The following is a 15,924-nucleotide window of genomic DNA, read 5'->3' on the forward strand; positions in this document are numbered from 1 at the left end:
CCTTCCTTTGTTCCTAGTTTCCCTCCTTCCTTCCTGAGCTCCTTTATTTGTTCCTTTCTTCCTTCCGTCCTTCTTTGCAGAAACCTACTCTTCTGTCTCTTTTCCTTTGTACAAAGTACAAACCTACTGGCCTTCCTTTCTGATTTCTCGGACTTCCTTTCCCTCAGACCAATTATTTTACTGGCATCTTTTCTAAGCATACACGATAATTATCGGAGTGATATTTGGAGGGGGTAGACCCCTCAGCAGAAAGAAATTACAGGGGGGCAGTACTTTTTTTTTTTGCACACTTCTTCAACCTAAATCTAATATTCTTCAGGCTGAACAGTGGCGTTGTGTCAGCTGCAAAAGTGCTCAGAAATATTTTCTGTCACTTAAAAGCGGCAGTACATTCTGAAATCGGAAGAAAACTGTGTCGTTCATTTTGCATTTATTCAACTCAGAAGTTCATTTGCAACAAAACTGCTCGCCACTTCTGTAAACACCTACTGTATGCCCAAATGAATTACTGTGACCCAGCCCCTTTTATCTGGGATTGGCTAGTAGTTGCCTTCATTTGTTTTTGGATTTAGGGCTGTACGATATGGACAAAAGTTCTAATCTCGATATTTTTTCCAGACATCTATCTCTATTCTTTGGTCTTTGACTCAGCATGAGACTGCATCATTTCAGTGTTTTATGGTGTCTTCTGTATTTTATTTTATTGATACTTATTTTATTTACTTATTCACTTCCCTACATCTTGCTATATTTTTTTGTAATATTAATTTTATTTGTTTGTATACTTAGCTACTTATGAAATGTATTTATTATAATTATTTTTATTTTGTGTTATTTTCTTTCACTTGTCTCTACTGCAAGACTGATTTCTATTCCATGCACAGCACTTTGTATGAAGCAATGGATGTTTTAAAGTGCTTTATAAATAAGGTTGAGTTGAAATATATCGATAATATACAGAAATGACATATGGGATCAGTGAAAAACTAAGCAAAATATCAATCCCAAAGGATGTGTTAAGTGTTGTTTTTTAATTAGAACTTAGTGACAGTCATCAACAAACTTGGTAATAAAAAGAGAATTCAACTCACATTGGACTGCAACTGTACTTTAGTGATAAATAATTTTATGCTCCAAAGTTGTTTTTATTCATTTAAGCTGCAACAAAAGATACGTTTGTAGCTCACACAACAAAGTTATCGGTATCAGTCGGGAGGAGCAGGAAGTTATCGTTTATCAGTCTCAGTGGGGGAAAAAAGTTATCGTGCATCACTAATCCCTTCCTTCTTTCCTTCCTTCTGTCACACCGAATATTCATTGTAATACAAGAAAAAAGTATTAACTAATTTAAAAAAATGTTGACTTTTTAAAAGAAGAGAAACTGTTATGTTGGAATTAATAAAATTATTCTTGCAATATTACATTATTTCTTGAGGCAAATGTTACTTATCACACTTTTTTTCCTCAAAGCTTTTTTTTTCTCTCTCGCAACAGAAAGTGTGTTTCCATTACCCTCAGGTTTGCGCAAAAGGCATGTTTCGCCAAAGTAAGCTGGTAATGGAAACACCGGTTTTGTGAAAAAAAAACTCTCAAATATCGCAAAAAAGTTTTTGCGCTCTCATGAGGTGGTTTTTGAGATGTACCGAAAAAGAAGTATTTCTCAAAAGTGTAATGGAAACACTTTTTGCGTAGGAGTCATGTGACACCCGCCCGGTCACGGAGAAAAGGACTGTAACACGTTGTTTATGTGCATTTTTATTAAACTTGCAATTACTATTTGTTTTGAGAATTATTAATTTCGGTTAATTTTAGTTTTACATGCTGAAGTGATTTGTATCGGCTACTGCATGTCATGAGCATAAAAGAGAGAGAGGTGTAATCGAGCGAGCCACCTTCGAGAAGTTGAAGGAGAGGAGAGCTTGAAATCCTGTCCTGCCATGTCTGGTTAATTTAGCAGGGAGGACGCCAGAAAAACATCAGAAACTTTTAACTATTTGTAACCCGCCTTTTACCCAGCCTCTGCATGGGAACAACATTTTAGGACTACAGGAAGTAGGAAGTACGGTCCCACTCGCTTTGTGTCAGAACTGCTTGCCGACTGCCGAGGGACACACACAACAACACCAACACTAAATGCACGAAACCGCCCGATGCAGGGTGAGTGTTTTTAAAGTAATATAACTACACCGGGCGTCAGTCTACCGTAAACATCATGAGCACCTCCTACAGAACAGCGAGGTCTCGCGAGACGGGACATTCCGAGAATTGTGCCTCAGAAGCGAAACTCTCGTCAATGGAAACTCCGACAATTCGAAATTGTACTTTATCGAAATATTACAATATCGCTTTTATTTTTGCGAAAAAGGGTAATGGAAACGCACCTAGAGAAACCAAGACTTTTTCCTTGTAACATTGCATTTTAACTAAACAATACGGTCTGACTTTATTCATGTAATGTCATTAAAAATACTCTCTTACGCTCATCTTAGATATTTTTCATACCACATCTGATTTATTATGACTTTATTATTCTTTTTTGCGTAATATTATGTTTGTTAACCCACAGAAAAATACTGGTTTATTTTTGTAAATTACCCACCCACCCCTAAAAATAGGCTTTGATTCTTGTAAAATAACGACTTGTTGGTTTGTAATAGTTCAAACTTGTGCTGCATTCGAGGATTGTTGGAAGTCGCATATATCCAAGTTGGTTTTTCCCAGTTCCGACCTGAAAGCATTCAAGGCGAAAGTAAACAACCAAAATGGCGGATAGTGGTAAATAGTTTTTTATTTTTGTTCTTGAAACTCATTTTGACCTCCAGCAAACTTACATTCTCGTAATTTTGCTTAATTTATTGTTTTTATCTCATAACCATTCAATACTAGGGATGTCCCGATCACATTTTCTTGCACCTAAGTCTGAGTCTGAGTCACCTGATTTTGAGGATCTGCCGATACCGAGTCCTGATCTGATTCCTTGGCAAAGTATTAAGGAGGGGGTGGGGGAAAGTGCTTCCAATTTTTTTATTTTTTTTTATTTGCACAAAACCATCCCTGTAGCGTGCACTTTACTTACTTTACAAAATAATGAATACAAATAAATAAAATGTTTACCGCTGGATGATTTTGTCGCTTTGTAGCCCCTACAACTAAATATAATAATAAAAACTAAATTACCAAAAATTAAAACCCCGATCATTTTCTCCCAATACCGATCAGCTGAAAATGACGTGATTGGGACTTGGTTTCTGATCACGTGATTGGGATCGGGACATCCCTATTCAATATAGTTCAGTAGTTCACCGTATAATTTCAGGCAAAGAGATAGTGGCATGTACGTTGTGTTACGCGAAGTTATGTTGAATATTTATGAATTAAGAAAGCTATCTAGTTTTATACTCAAGTAAATTGTGTTTTACCATTCCGCGGTCTGAGCTTCTTTTTTATTTTATTTATTTATTTATTTATTTATTTTTTGTAACCAATCATTCACACACTCACACACAAGCTTACTTCATGTAAGCCACATGGGATCTCTCAGGCGGATAACCACGCGGTCTGTGCTTCCTGGTTTGAATTCGGAAAATAGTCTGACTTCCGACCATCCTCGAATGCAGCATTATTCCTGTAGCAGTACAACTTTTTTCGTTTAATAGTATGACTTTCGCCACTGCAAAAACTTACTTCCATTCTCATACTTTTATGACTTCATTTTTGACACAATGCAAATGTTTTCGCAATACTGTAGTTATATTACCTCTTTGTTTCCTCGTAAATGTTATCATTTTATTCCCCCCCACCTTGTTCCTTCGTTTTTCTGATTATTTTGCGGCATTCTAATCCAGGCAAGAGCTAGCTCTCCAGTGGCAGCATTTGACACAATTTAACAGTCCATTTCTCCTATTTTGATGGGGCAGATGCTCTTGTTTCCCCCTCGCGAGTGGCGGGATGACATTTTCAGCCCATTAGCCTGCATGGAGGCCAGGTAATGAATTATCCGCTACCGTTTGTCTTTTAAAGTCACCTTGGAAACTGTTGAGCATTTATAGGCAGATTGAAGTTTCCCTCCCTGTTCTTGCTCGCCTAGCCGACTTATTTCATCATCGTGTGTGTGTGTGTGTGTGTGTGTGTGTGTGCACGCGCGTGTGCGGTACATTTAAATGCGTTTTAGAAGACAGGTGCTCGGCTTTGCTATAAAGCTCCCAGTTGTCGCCTTCCAGGTAACAAGAATAGATGAGAGCCCGAACCTGAGTTAAGTAGAGGTGATTTGTTTGTGGAGATCAGCTCAGAAATGGGTTGGCTATTACAGGAGTAAATAAAGTAAGATTTTGATTTTATCAATGAGGTTTTTTTTTTTTTAGCCTTCCATAGTTAGAAGCTGGTCTTTGCTGATATGCACTGCTTCCACTAACAGCATAGCTGCAAACAGAGAGGAGCTAGATGAGAAAAGCAGACCTGTATTGCCTATTGTAAGCGATTTAGCCATTTTAATATAGCGACTTTTTCAACCCCTATAGCATCTATTTTTCAAAAGACTCGCAAATTTAATTACCACTAACAGAGACATAAAGGGAAAAAAAAGCAAGCACAATAGCATTTTATTGCTGTTGTGAGAAGAATTCAAATATGACTTGGGTAATTATGCTATTTGGCTAACGATAGTAGACAGTAGGGATTGTGACTAATAACATTGTGTTTTTAAAGTAAGAATAAATGTGTACCTTATTTTTATTTTTAGAGTCAATCCTAATTTGAGATCAGGAGAAATAAAGCAAATCCCAGGAGGGGAAAAAATAACAAAACTAGATTTGAATGGTGTCCATGTCATTTGAGATTTCTATAAACAAAGGGTGGGGAAAAGTTGATTAAAATACGATATCGGATTTTTGTCTAAATATAAATAATAAGATTTTTATCTTCAGGCCAAATTGCCCAGCCCTGCAGTCGAGTTGCTGAAGGAGGGGATTGGATGGAGAGCTTGACGAAACCCCGAGCAAGACTTTGCACCATAATGCTTCTTGTATGGCCGACACGCAGCTGCGCCTCGGGAGCGGTTACGCCTATTCAGGACAATTAATAGCCTCCGGGAAGGAACACAAACGTGAGATTTGTCCACAAAAGTGCTGCTTAAGATGTCGCGGGAAAATGGGAACACATGGACGCAAGATCAATAAATTCTTATTTTTTTTTCATCCCTTGCATCGGGGCGGTGATGAAACCTCTTGCAAGGGTGAATTACTAAGTGTTGCGATATGCCCGCCGTTGATTCTTTCAACTCCCAGTGTCTTTGATGACTTTGCGCTTAGAACTTGAATGAGACTCGGCGTGTTCATCAGTGTCGGTCGGGACAGCTACAGGAAGTGAAAATGAAAGAATGTGTGGAGATGTTTGACTACAAACGAGGATGAACTGTAGAGCCGATGCTAGCTCTAAAATAATACATGAGGTGTTCCATCAATTTTATACACCACTAGAACTTTAAACTTAGTAATATTAGTAACAGTTCAACATTTTCCCGAACAAGGGCACCTTTCTCATAACGTATCAAATTTATTCTCTGGGTATTACAAACTTTATGCTTAGAATCTTATTAATGTTAACATGCTAAGAATTTAGTAAACTCTTTATTATCCCAGTGACCCATATTTTTACCGCAAAGATGTATTACAGCTTATTTCTCAGAATTTGTCTTATTTAAATTTAGAAACATTTTCAACTAGTAATAGTCTTGTAACTGTAAGGTATTCTCTCTTTATTCTCGTAACGAAACAACTTTTTACTTAAAAAAAAGCAATTGTTTTTGTATTTGATTTATCTCTCAGAAAATATGACTTTATATCTTAACATAGCAAATTGTGTCTTTTAATCATGAGCATTGTTGGCCCGCCTAAATATTATCACTTGATTTTAAAATATGCAGGAAAATGATCAGTAGGGATACATGAAAGAAAAGCGCTTCATGACAAAAAATAAGTGGCAACTTTTTTTTATTTATAGTTCTGCGTTCTAACGAATGTGGGAAGACTGCAGGGGGCTCCTGTCTCATTGAAGAAAAGACTCATGACGAGTCCTCTGTGGGTGGAATGGCTCCTGTGGGACAATGTTACACTACCTCTTTGAAATTATATACACGTTTGTCATTACTGTTTTTTTTTATATATACATTTATTCATCAGGTAGTAATGAATAAGAATCTCCCATAGCCTGTTGGCACACCTCATCCCTTGTGGTTGGAGCTTTTTTTTTAAGCTTCATGTGAGGAAAAATAGACACACATTAATTAATAAAGTCAGAAAAAAAAGCTGATTGATGATGCAATAACATTTGTGTTTCATGTCGATGATCTTGCCTATGATCTTAGCTGTCCGATAATATGGGAACTGCATACATAGTCACCTAATGTTTGTCGATAACATTTATTAAAATAATTTAGTCAAAACAGATATGAAATTTAAAAAAAAAATGACATGGGAGAGTCATCTGAAGAAAACAGGTGAGCCTTGATTGACCTGAGCACAAAGCAACTGTGATTTAATTTTCAGTCGACAGCAATCGGCAAAATGGCCACTCCATAAATTGGATACATCCATGTGGATTTTGCTGCTAAACTGCAGTAATATTCAACATGCACACACAGAATGCTGTGTTTCAAGCAAGTGGGAGCCCATATTTTTGGTTGACTTCCCTGGGGGAAGAACTTCTGGGGGAGGATGAGCAAGTTACTTGAACACCCGTTGTATTTTTGGGGGACATGATGTGACCTCACAAACTGTATACATGCAGCTAGGCTGTCTGTGTTTCTTATTGGAGGCGCCCACCCGCACAGCTATTTTGTAGAATGACTGAATCGTTCATTCAATCTCGGTGTAATAACCTTATTTATTGATTGATTGATTGAATTATTATTATTATTATTATTATTATTATTATTATTATTATTAATTCAATCTCTGGTGTAATAACGTTATTTATTTATTGATTGATGAAATTAAAAAAATATATATTTTATTATCTGTTCTTATTGCTGCTGGAAATGTAAATTTCCCAGAGGGAGCCATCCCAAAGGGATCAGTCAAGTCAAGTCAAGTCAAGTCAAGTCAAGTCTAAGTCTAATTCCTCTAGCCCACATAGATCACCGATTATTTGTGCATTTCGGTAAAGCGCTTTGTGACAGCTCAGGCTGTTTTAAAGCGCTATATAAATAAGCTTGAGTTGAGTTGAGGTGAGGCGAGTTGAATTAAGTTGTCTGAATGAAATCATTTACTGTTCACGTAGCAACATTTTATGATGATGCTTTCTAGGAGTGTGAGATTCTCATTTATTAATCGAATCGAATCGATATTTAATATCCCAAAATCGATTTTATTTATATTAGAAATGAAGAAAAAGGGGAAAAGGCACTTTTAGCCACATGCTGTTTTTGTGGAAAAAGGCACTTATAATACAAAATTAATAAATGTTGAAACAAAAAAAAAAAAAAGACACTTTAATGTCTGTATTTGTCATTTTGTCTTGCAAAGCAGACTGGAGTAGATCATGACAAGGTTGTGCATATCTGTAAATTGAAGCAGAAATCATTTGTCAATCAAATAATTTTGAATTGAAAATTGTTTGAATCCAGTTGTGAATCTGTTGTGTATATTTTAGAGCTGTCAAAAAATTATCTTTTTTAAATCAGATTAATCACATCTTGGAATTTTGATTAATCACGTAATTTAAGAAGCATTTTAAAAAAAGAGCACCTGATGTGTTAATTTTTTCAACATTTAATGTTATGAGGACGTCCTCACATTTTTTGATCCACTGCACACTCTCCGCCTCGTCTTTTTCTAATCACTTAATTACTTGCATAATATAAAATGGAAAAAAAAACAGTAGTATGACATGAACAAATATTCTCAAAGTCATATGCAAACATTTATTAAATGCTTAAAAATGTAAAAATGTAACTACCTGCTGTCAGGTAAAGGATAATCTGCAGTCAAAATTAATAGTGATTAATCTGCGTTAATACATGATTAATGCAATAACGTTTTATAATTAATCAATTAGTTAACACAAATATTTGATAGCTCAAGCCCTAGGCCGAGGTTTTACGGTATCTGATTGAGTGTACTACTGTACACAACTAAAATAAGACTTCTAACAAAAATATTTGCTTTGACACCTAATAGCAATCGCCGTCTTTAGCACCTGAGGAAAAATGTTGGTTTTTTTTCACTTTGAATGACATAACAACTGCTATAATGCAGCTCTAAGGCAGTTGTGGGCAAACTCGGTCCTTGAGGGCTGAAGTCCTGCACGTTTTGGATTTTCCCCTTCTCCAAAACACCTGATTCATATGTTCAGCTTGTTCAGCTCATCAGCAAGCTCTGCATAAGACTGGTAACGTCCTGTTTATGGGAATCAGCTGGGTTGGAGGAGGGAAATCTCTAAAACCTGCATTACTCCGGCCCTCGAGGACTGAGTTTGCCTAACCCTGCTCTAAGGTCACCACAACTGGCAGTTTTTAGTAAATGTGCAAGCAGCACTATTGTGTGTGTGTGTGTGTGTGTTTTTTTTTTCTCTTGCTTGTGAGTGAGCCGCCGGCAGACCCCCCTTTCCTCTCCCAGCGCAAAGGCCCAGAATCCCCCGAGCTGTATTCTTCTTATTTAATGGAGACCTCCAGGCACATACGGAGGTGGGCCGATGAAGTCTCTGCTGACACTAACAAAACAGCTTCGGCTGGCAAACAGAAGCAGCAGCTGATGAGCTAGGGGGGAAAACAACATAATTTTGTGGTTAAACGTCAGTGAATGCGAACCAGTCTAACCAGACTCACTTTGAATAACTTAAGTGACACATTATCACAGAGAGAGAATGGTGTCCCCCCCCCCCCATGAGGGCGATGAGTCACTTTTTTTTTCTTTTTTTTTTTTTAATATACATAGTCCAGACTTGAATGTTCCACATGAGCCGTCACATGCATTGACTGTTTTCTAATATGCATTGACTCTTCTTTAAGTTGTAATCTCACCATTCAACACTATATGGCAGACATGGCTTAGTCACGTTTACCCGGGGTCTTTTCCTGCCCTATACGACAACATGAGTAGGCCTAATAATTCACAAAATAAATTATTGCACTTAATGTTGGTTTGCTGTTCTTTAAATGGTCATTTATATGCAATAGAGCCCTTAAAAAATAAAATAAATCACATTAGGTGGTTACTTTTGTTGATGGCTTCAAACCTTTTGTTGTTGTCTTTGGGTAGTGCTTCTTGGGCCCCCCCATGGGGGCACAAGGCTCCATCAAGGGGAGTGAGTTTGACCTCGGGGAACATGCTTTTTTATTTTTTTTATTTTTATATTTTTTACTGTCCTAGAATAAAGTGCAATTGCACCTCCACTACATTAGGGGGCAGTGGAACTCTCATTATTGGCAGAGTGTGCGCAGGGAGCATTCACTCGGTGGTGTAAGGGTTTTGTTTGCACTGAGCATGCGCGCTTTGCACACAGCAAAAAAAAATCAGCACAAATTATTTTATATATTTTTGTGTGTATATATATATATATATATATATATATATATATATATATATATATATATATATATATATATATATATATATTTTAATATTGTGCTCCTGAGTTAATGTTGGTGATCAGTTTGAATGCATTATTATTTATTGATTTTATGTAATTTAATTTTTCCGAATCATGTGGTTTGACGTGGTCAGTCATAAAATGTTTATAGTTTAATTAAGGATTTAATTTTATTTTTGAATTTCAGATGCACTTTAAATCTTTTCTGTTACAGTTAATAAAGCTAATCTTTGTTGTAAGTTGGTCCATATTTTTTGCTTTTTTTATTCTCTTATACGTTAATACAGTGTTATGCAGAGGTGAGCTTATAACAATTTTATAGATAACTGATACTATTTATAGTTGGGGGGGATATTCTTACTGGGGGGTTTCATGACAGAACATAATCGAGAAGCACTGTCTTTCTTGGAAATGACAAATCTTGCCGAGCCGAGTTTCCAGCCAGGCCATGGACGGAGAAAATCGTTTGTGTTGGCGGTACTTAATTATGTAAATTAGTCCCACTTTTACATCACAATTCGGCAAAATCAGAATGGATTGCTCACAGACACATTTTCAGCAATAGCTGTACTTGGTTGTTTAATTTCACGCTTGAATGGATGGGTAGGCACTCCAGAGACACAACGACTGCATTTGAATGCAAGCAAATAAAGTTTTCCATAATATATGTCATTTAGGAAACTACTGTATGTCCCGCAAACTGTGGTCTATAGAAACCGCAATCCTACTATTTATTTATTTATTTATTTATTTATTTATTTATTTGTAACACTACAATTAATCGAGTAATCTGTGTGCATTAGTTGTAGCCCTCTTTGGCAAACTAAATGTAGGCTACAGATGCCAGTGGCCCAGTATCAGTGCTGATAAATGAGTCTAATCACAAGTGTTTCCCCCTGTGTGATATTATGCAGCAGGTGGCAATAACGCCCCGATTTCAACCTTCATTTCAGAGGATAAATGGCACAGATCAAGAGTCGCCGAGCAGCAGATTGCTTATTGCTTGTTTCTGAAGAGTCCAGTGGATGGAGCGGCAATAAAATTGTTCTGACAATATACCCCAAATCACACAGGCTGTCTGACCAGCTCTATACACATCATTTCATCCAGCATCAACGAGTAAACTTAGTCTTCTGTGACTGATGTGTTGTACTCAAGTAAACGCCAGCAAAAACCCAAATATGCTCATATTCTGGTTTTTAAAAACTTGTATAAGAACCCAGGGTTACTTTTGTGAACTCAAATATTTGGTCATGTCGGAATATCCCCATTGAAAGGAACATTAATGTTCTGCGCATATTCTATCTGCAAGGAATCTTGTAGGATCTACCGTACTTCTATCATTTGTGACGTCTGGTGCGCAACCCACCGGAAATACACAAGCTGAGGTGAACAAACATGGCGAAACTCAAGACACGACACAGCACCAACTTCCTGGTTGCTCAGTACCAGCACTAAAGCATAAACAAAAATGACTGCTATTGGCCCCGGACTCTTGATTATCCGTTGTACTGATGTTGTTGTTTTTGGATGCAGGAAGAAGCGGAAATGACTTATTTGTGTCATGACGCCTCTGTGTTGCGGTTTACCTGGGGATATCCCAATTGATTACAATGACCTTGTATACAGGAATAACTTTGCGCATGTAAATGGGGTATTCCGAGTGTTTCAGAAGCAGGAATTTTGACCTTGACTCGAATATTGACTGCATAAAAACGTAGTCGCAAAGTGACTATCAACTGCTACGTTAGCTTCTTACACTTGCACTTGCCAGAGATTCGTTAACTGCCATATGCTTCTCACAAGTGACAAACCTTGCTTCGCTAGCATTTTTGACTTTTTATTTTGGTCAGTTTCTACTTCCTCTTTTGTTTCTTTCCTTTTGGCATGATATGACTCTTAGCTACATCAATTTGATTCTTTGTTTTCGAATAATTTAATTACAATGAAGTAGAAGTCCTGTCTCTAAGCCTCGAAGCTTCACAGTGATTTTTTTTCTGTTAGCCACTTAACGACTAAGTGCCAACCTGAGGTCACAACAGCCAGCACTATTGGTGTCTCAGTTTTCCGAAGCACTCTGAGACGCACTCGGAGAACTGAGACACCCTACGCACTCGCACCCATTAACGGGGACGCACAATTGAGGGGCACAAGGGTGGCAGTACGAGTTTTGGGACACAGCCTATCACATCGCAACAGTAACTAGAAACAACGTAGGTGTGTGACTTAGGGAAATCTGAAGTCCCGCCTCCTCCGTGGCATACACCTCATACTCAGCTGACCAGTTTCTGCCTTTTAAAGTCACACACATTTAAAGTAATAGATATTTAGGTGTAAAATGTGAGCATGTTGACCCCAAGTGGACAAAAATAATACCTTCACCTCACATCAGCATTTTCTATTGTTATTTATAGTAAAAAATCAATTTTTGTTTGATAATACTCAGGATAATCACTCGAATAATAGGCTGCAGAAATGTTTATTCCCATCCCTAATTGGGGTCTCGCACCAAGATGCGAATGCTTGCAAGTGTGCACATGTAACGAATGTTTGTTTTTCATAAGTCTTACTTCAAGCTTGCAAAAAGTTGGAAAAAGGTTCGCTCAAAATTTCTTGATGACAAGGTAAACAATTTGCAACCATTAAAACTGTTTGCAAACGTCTTTGCAACCTTGAACAAACACTGACAAAAAAGCATTTTCTATGTTCACAAACACTCACATTAAATATTAAAACTTATAAAGATTTATTATGGTGACATTTCGCACATTGGATCAAACTATGTCTTTTTTTTATTTTTATTATTAATAATTCCAGTCCTAATAATTGAATTATACATAATTGTCTGTAGTGTCCCCCCTGCGCTCCCCGAGTGTTTCTTTTAGTGTATCCCTGGAAGTTGAATGATTTCCCCCCTGCCTCTTTCTGTCACCCTTATTTCACGCTCTGAATAGTTAGTAGTTAATAGCTTCCCTCCCCTTTTGCAAAGCCCACCTTTCTCTTGTTTCTCTCTCTCGCTCTTTCGCTCTCGTCTCACTTTCTTGCTCTCCCTCCCTCTCAGTTCTCTGCAACTTTATCCCAGTCCTTCCTCTACCAGACCTATCAGAGGCATCTTGTTTTTAATTTGCTGCTAAACACCCTGCAACATGCCCAATAATTGCATTTGGCGGAAACGACAAACGATAAGGATCTGAATAGCCAGATGTGTTGTTTGAGACGCTGCATATGAATGGGGGGAATGCAACTGGTGTTGTCTAGTTATGCTATTTAAGGGGTAAAAATATGAATTTTAAAGTAAATACCTTAACCTTAATCGTAACCATTAACCAAACACCTAGCCCTTAAACCTAAACACAAATTCTACCCCTCGTTCACATCATGAGTATATCTCCACATTTATCTCAGTGACTGTTTACTATTTACGTGCTGTTGTTTTGGTTTGTGATACAGTTCAAATGGGCTGGGAAGTTAACTGTTTAATGTTATGTAACCCATGTGGTCCACCATAATAATAATGCATCGTAATAATATCGTTATTAATAATTAATATGTACAATATTCTATATATTGTCAGAAATTTTCTCAACAATATATCACGATATTCAGTATGTGAGTGACAGTGGAAACTTGCTGACTGTTCTTTGACAATAGCGTCTCGACTCCAGACTGGAGCTGTCAAACGATTAAATTTTTTAATCAGCTTTATTATATCTTAGAATTTTGATAAATCACCATTAATCGCTTAATTAATCAACATTTTTTGCCCTCCAGTTTTAAAGAGCACCTGTTATGTGTTAATTCTTTCCACATTTAATGTTATGAGGATGCACATCTCCGCTTTTTTTTTTTAATCAGTTAATTCCTTGCATAATTTTAAAATGGGGGTAAAATGACCCCAATAGTTTGACATGAGCAAATATTCTGAATGTCATACGCAAACATATATTAAATTATTTACTTGAATGCATGTAGTTGTGTTTATTGCTCAAACACAACCTGTGCTACCCTTAACGTAACCACCTGCTGTCAGCTAAAGGATCATCTGCGGTCAAAATTAATAGTGTGATTAAATTGCGTTAATACATGATTAATGCAATAATTTTTTGTGATTAATTCATTAGTTAATGCTTTAACTTTGACAGCACTACTCTCGACACAAGTTCTTCACCACTGTGTCCGCCTACTTTACTGCCATTTAGGGGATTAGCACCCCCCAAAGCAGGACAGGAAAGATGAAGTACTGATAGTGACAGTAAAGGATCATAAAAGTCAACAGTTCGGATCGGATCAGTCACAGATCGAATCGTGTTTTGGATGGGGAAGAAAAAGATAAATAATACCTGGTCTTTATTTATTTATTTTATAAAACACCTTTGTCCATTAAATTGAAAAAAAAAAAAAAAAACTCAAAATGTCTTACACAGCCATTTAGGATTTAGGAACACAACTTTAAGTGCAATAAGAGGCAGATATAAGGTATTAATGGCATAAATCTGTGTTTCAGCTACCGTATTTTCCGTACTATAAGGCGCACTTAAGGGCCTTCAATGTTTTCAAAAGCTGACCATGCGTCTTATAATGCCTTATATATGGATCAATATTGAGCCGCAACAGGTCTCGCTGTCTAGACGCTATCGGTGACCCTGCGCGATCGGTGACGCGCATGCGCAGAAGATCGCACCATCTTTGATCGCTAGCTAATACTAATACTTTACCTCAGAGAAAATAATAAAACAGCTGTTTATTCATTTTGGGAGTGAATGGAGTTGTCAGAAAGCTGGTTTGTAATCTATTAATAAAGTTTGACTGACCTATCTGACTGTTTTGTTGACATTCCCTTTAGCGCAGTACCATCTAATGGATGCATAACGTAACCCCAGCCTCTACTGTAGCGCCTTATATATGGAAAAGGTTTTAAAATATGTCATTCATTGAAGGTGCGCCTTATAATGCCTTATAGTGTGGAAAATACGGTATATTTGACATTTTGAGTTGAGAGGATTTTTAAATTTATTTTATTGGCAAAGGTTTTTTATAGAATAAATGAATTCAAAATTCTATTTTTTTTAATTATTATTTTTTTATAATGTAAAAGACAAAATACAATTTAAGACACATTCCCTTCATACATACATGGAGAGTGAATTCCAAGTAGCCTTAGGTCCAGGATATTGAAAAAGAAGAAAGCAAGCCAGTTAGCTGTCACAGGTTTACTGTTGCCAGCCCTTTTTTTGCATTATGCACTTCAGGCCACCATAGCAGCCAGGCAATCGTTCTGATGCTAACACTAGCTGCAGCTAGCCACTGACGTCGGAGACTTGCACCGTATCATACAATTATGGCGTGATTAACTACTGGTTTCTTAGCGCCCTAAATTAGTGATTAAATTGATACTGTCGTCATTCTGTGCATCTATATATTTATTGCAACAGAGAGCGCAACAATATATTGCAATATATTGCCTCCACTGGGCCTGTGTTCTGTTTAAGGTTTCTTCCGTAGGTGGTGTTTTTCCTGGCCTCCGTCGCCATGTGCTTGCTCTTATGGGCTTCATTCGCTTTTATTCCATCCGCTAGATTGATTCATAAACAATAAATTACTTGTACATTTTTTAATTGATTTATCATACTCTATTTTTGGCCAGAGCTGGCTTGTGGCACATCATGTTTGTTTTCTAACTGTTGATCAAATCTGTTGTGTGATCAGCATACCCCGCTATTTGCCTTTTTTTTGTTTTGTTTTGTTTTTCCCCCACTTCATTAGCCGGCCAAACGAGTGCTCTGGACTCATGCTTTTCAGGAATCAATGGTGACAAGCCCAATTCCTTAACGTGCTTGCCTCTGCGCACAATGATGATGATATGCGAGCCTCACCTTGCTTAGCATTCAGAAGACAAGCTGCATCATATAGTGTGTGTGCGTCTGGGTGTGTGTGTGTGTGTGTGTGTGTGTGTGTGTGTGTGTGTGTGTGTGTGTGTGTGTGTGTGTGTGTGTGTGTGTGTGTGTGTGAGATGTAGATTCATGTTTTTTTTTATTTTTTTTATTTTTTTTTATTTTTTGTCTTTTGGTCCCAATAATCTTGTTAAGACTGCTGTCAAAGTGGCAATGGCTCCTCCCTGCTGCCCCCCTGAGCGGCCATGCATGACACATTCAGAAGTCCTCACAACATCCCAGCGCCACCGCCATTTTGAGACAGGTGTTGATGAAAGACCCCCTCACTTGTATCCTTGAAGAATCACCTCCGGAGCATCTTTAGTCCACCCCCCAACTTGAAGAAAGACTTGGAGGTATAAATATTCATCACACGGTGCAACGCTTGACAACAAAGGGTCCCCAGCTA

The 15,924-nt window shown here is 37.5% G+C and overlaps 1 protein-coding gene across 1 annotated transcript in view; it reads left to right on the plus strand.

Annotated features, from left to right (window-relative positions):
* Window positions 1-15,924, plus strand: part of LOC144022855 (transcription factor MafG) — a 36,714-nt gene that overhangs the window by 1,173 nt on the left and 19,617 nt on the right. The window lies entirely within an intron of this gene.

This window comes from Festucalex cinctus, chromosome 1 (assembly GCF_051991245.1).
Source record: "Festucalex cinctus isolate MCC-2025b chromosome 1, RoL_Fcin_1.0, whole genome shotgun sequence".
Classification (NCBI taxonomy): Eukaryota; Metazoa; Chordata; class Actinopteri; order Syngnathiformes; family Syngnathidae; genus Festucalex; species Festucalex cinctus.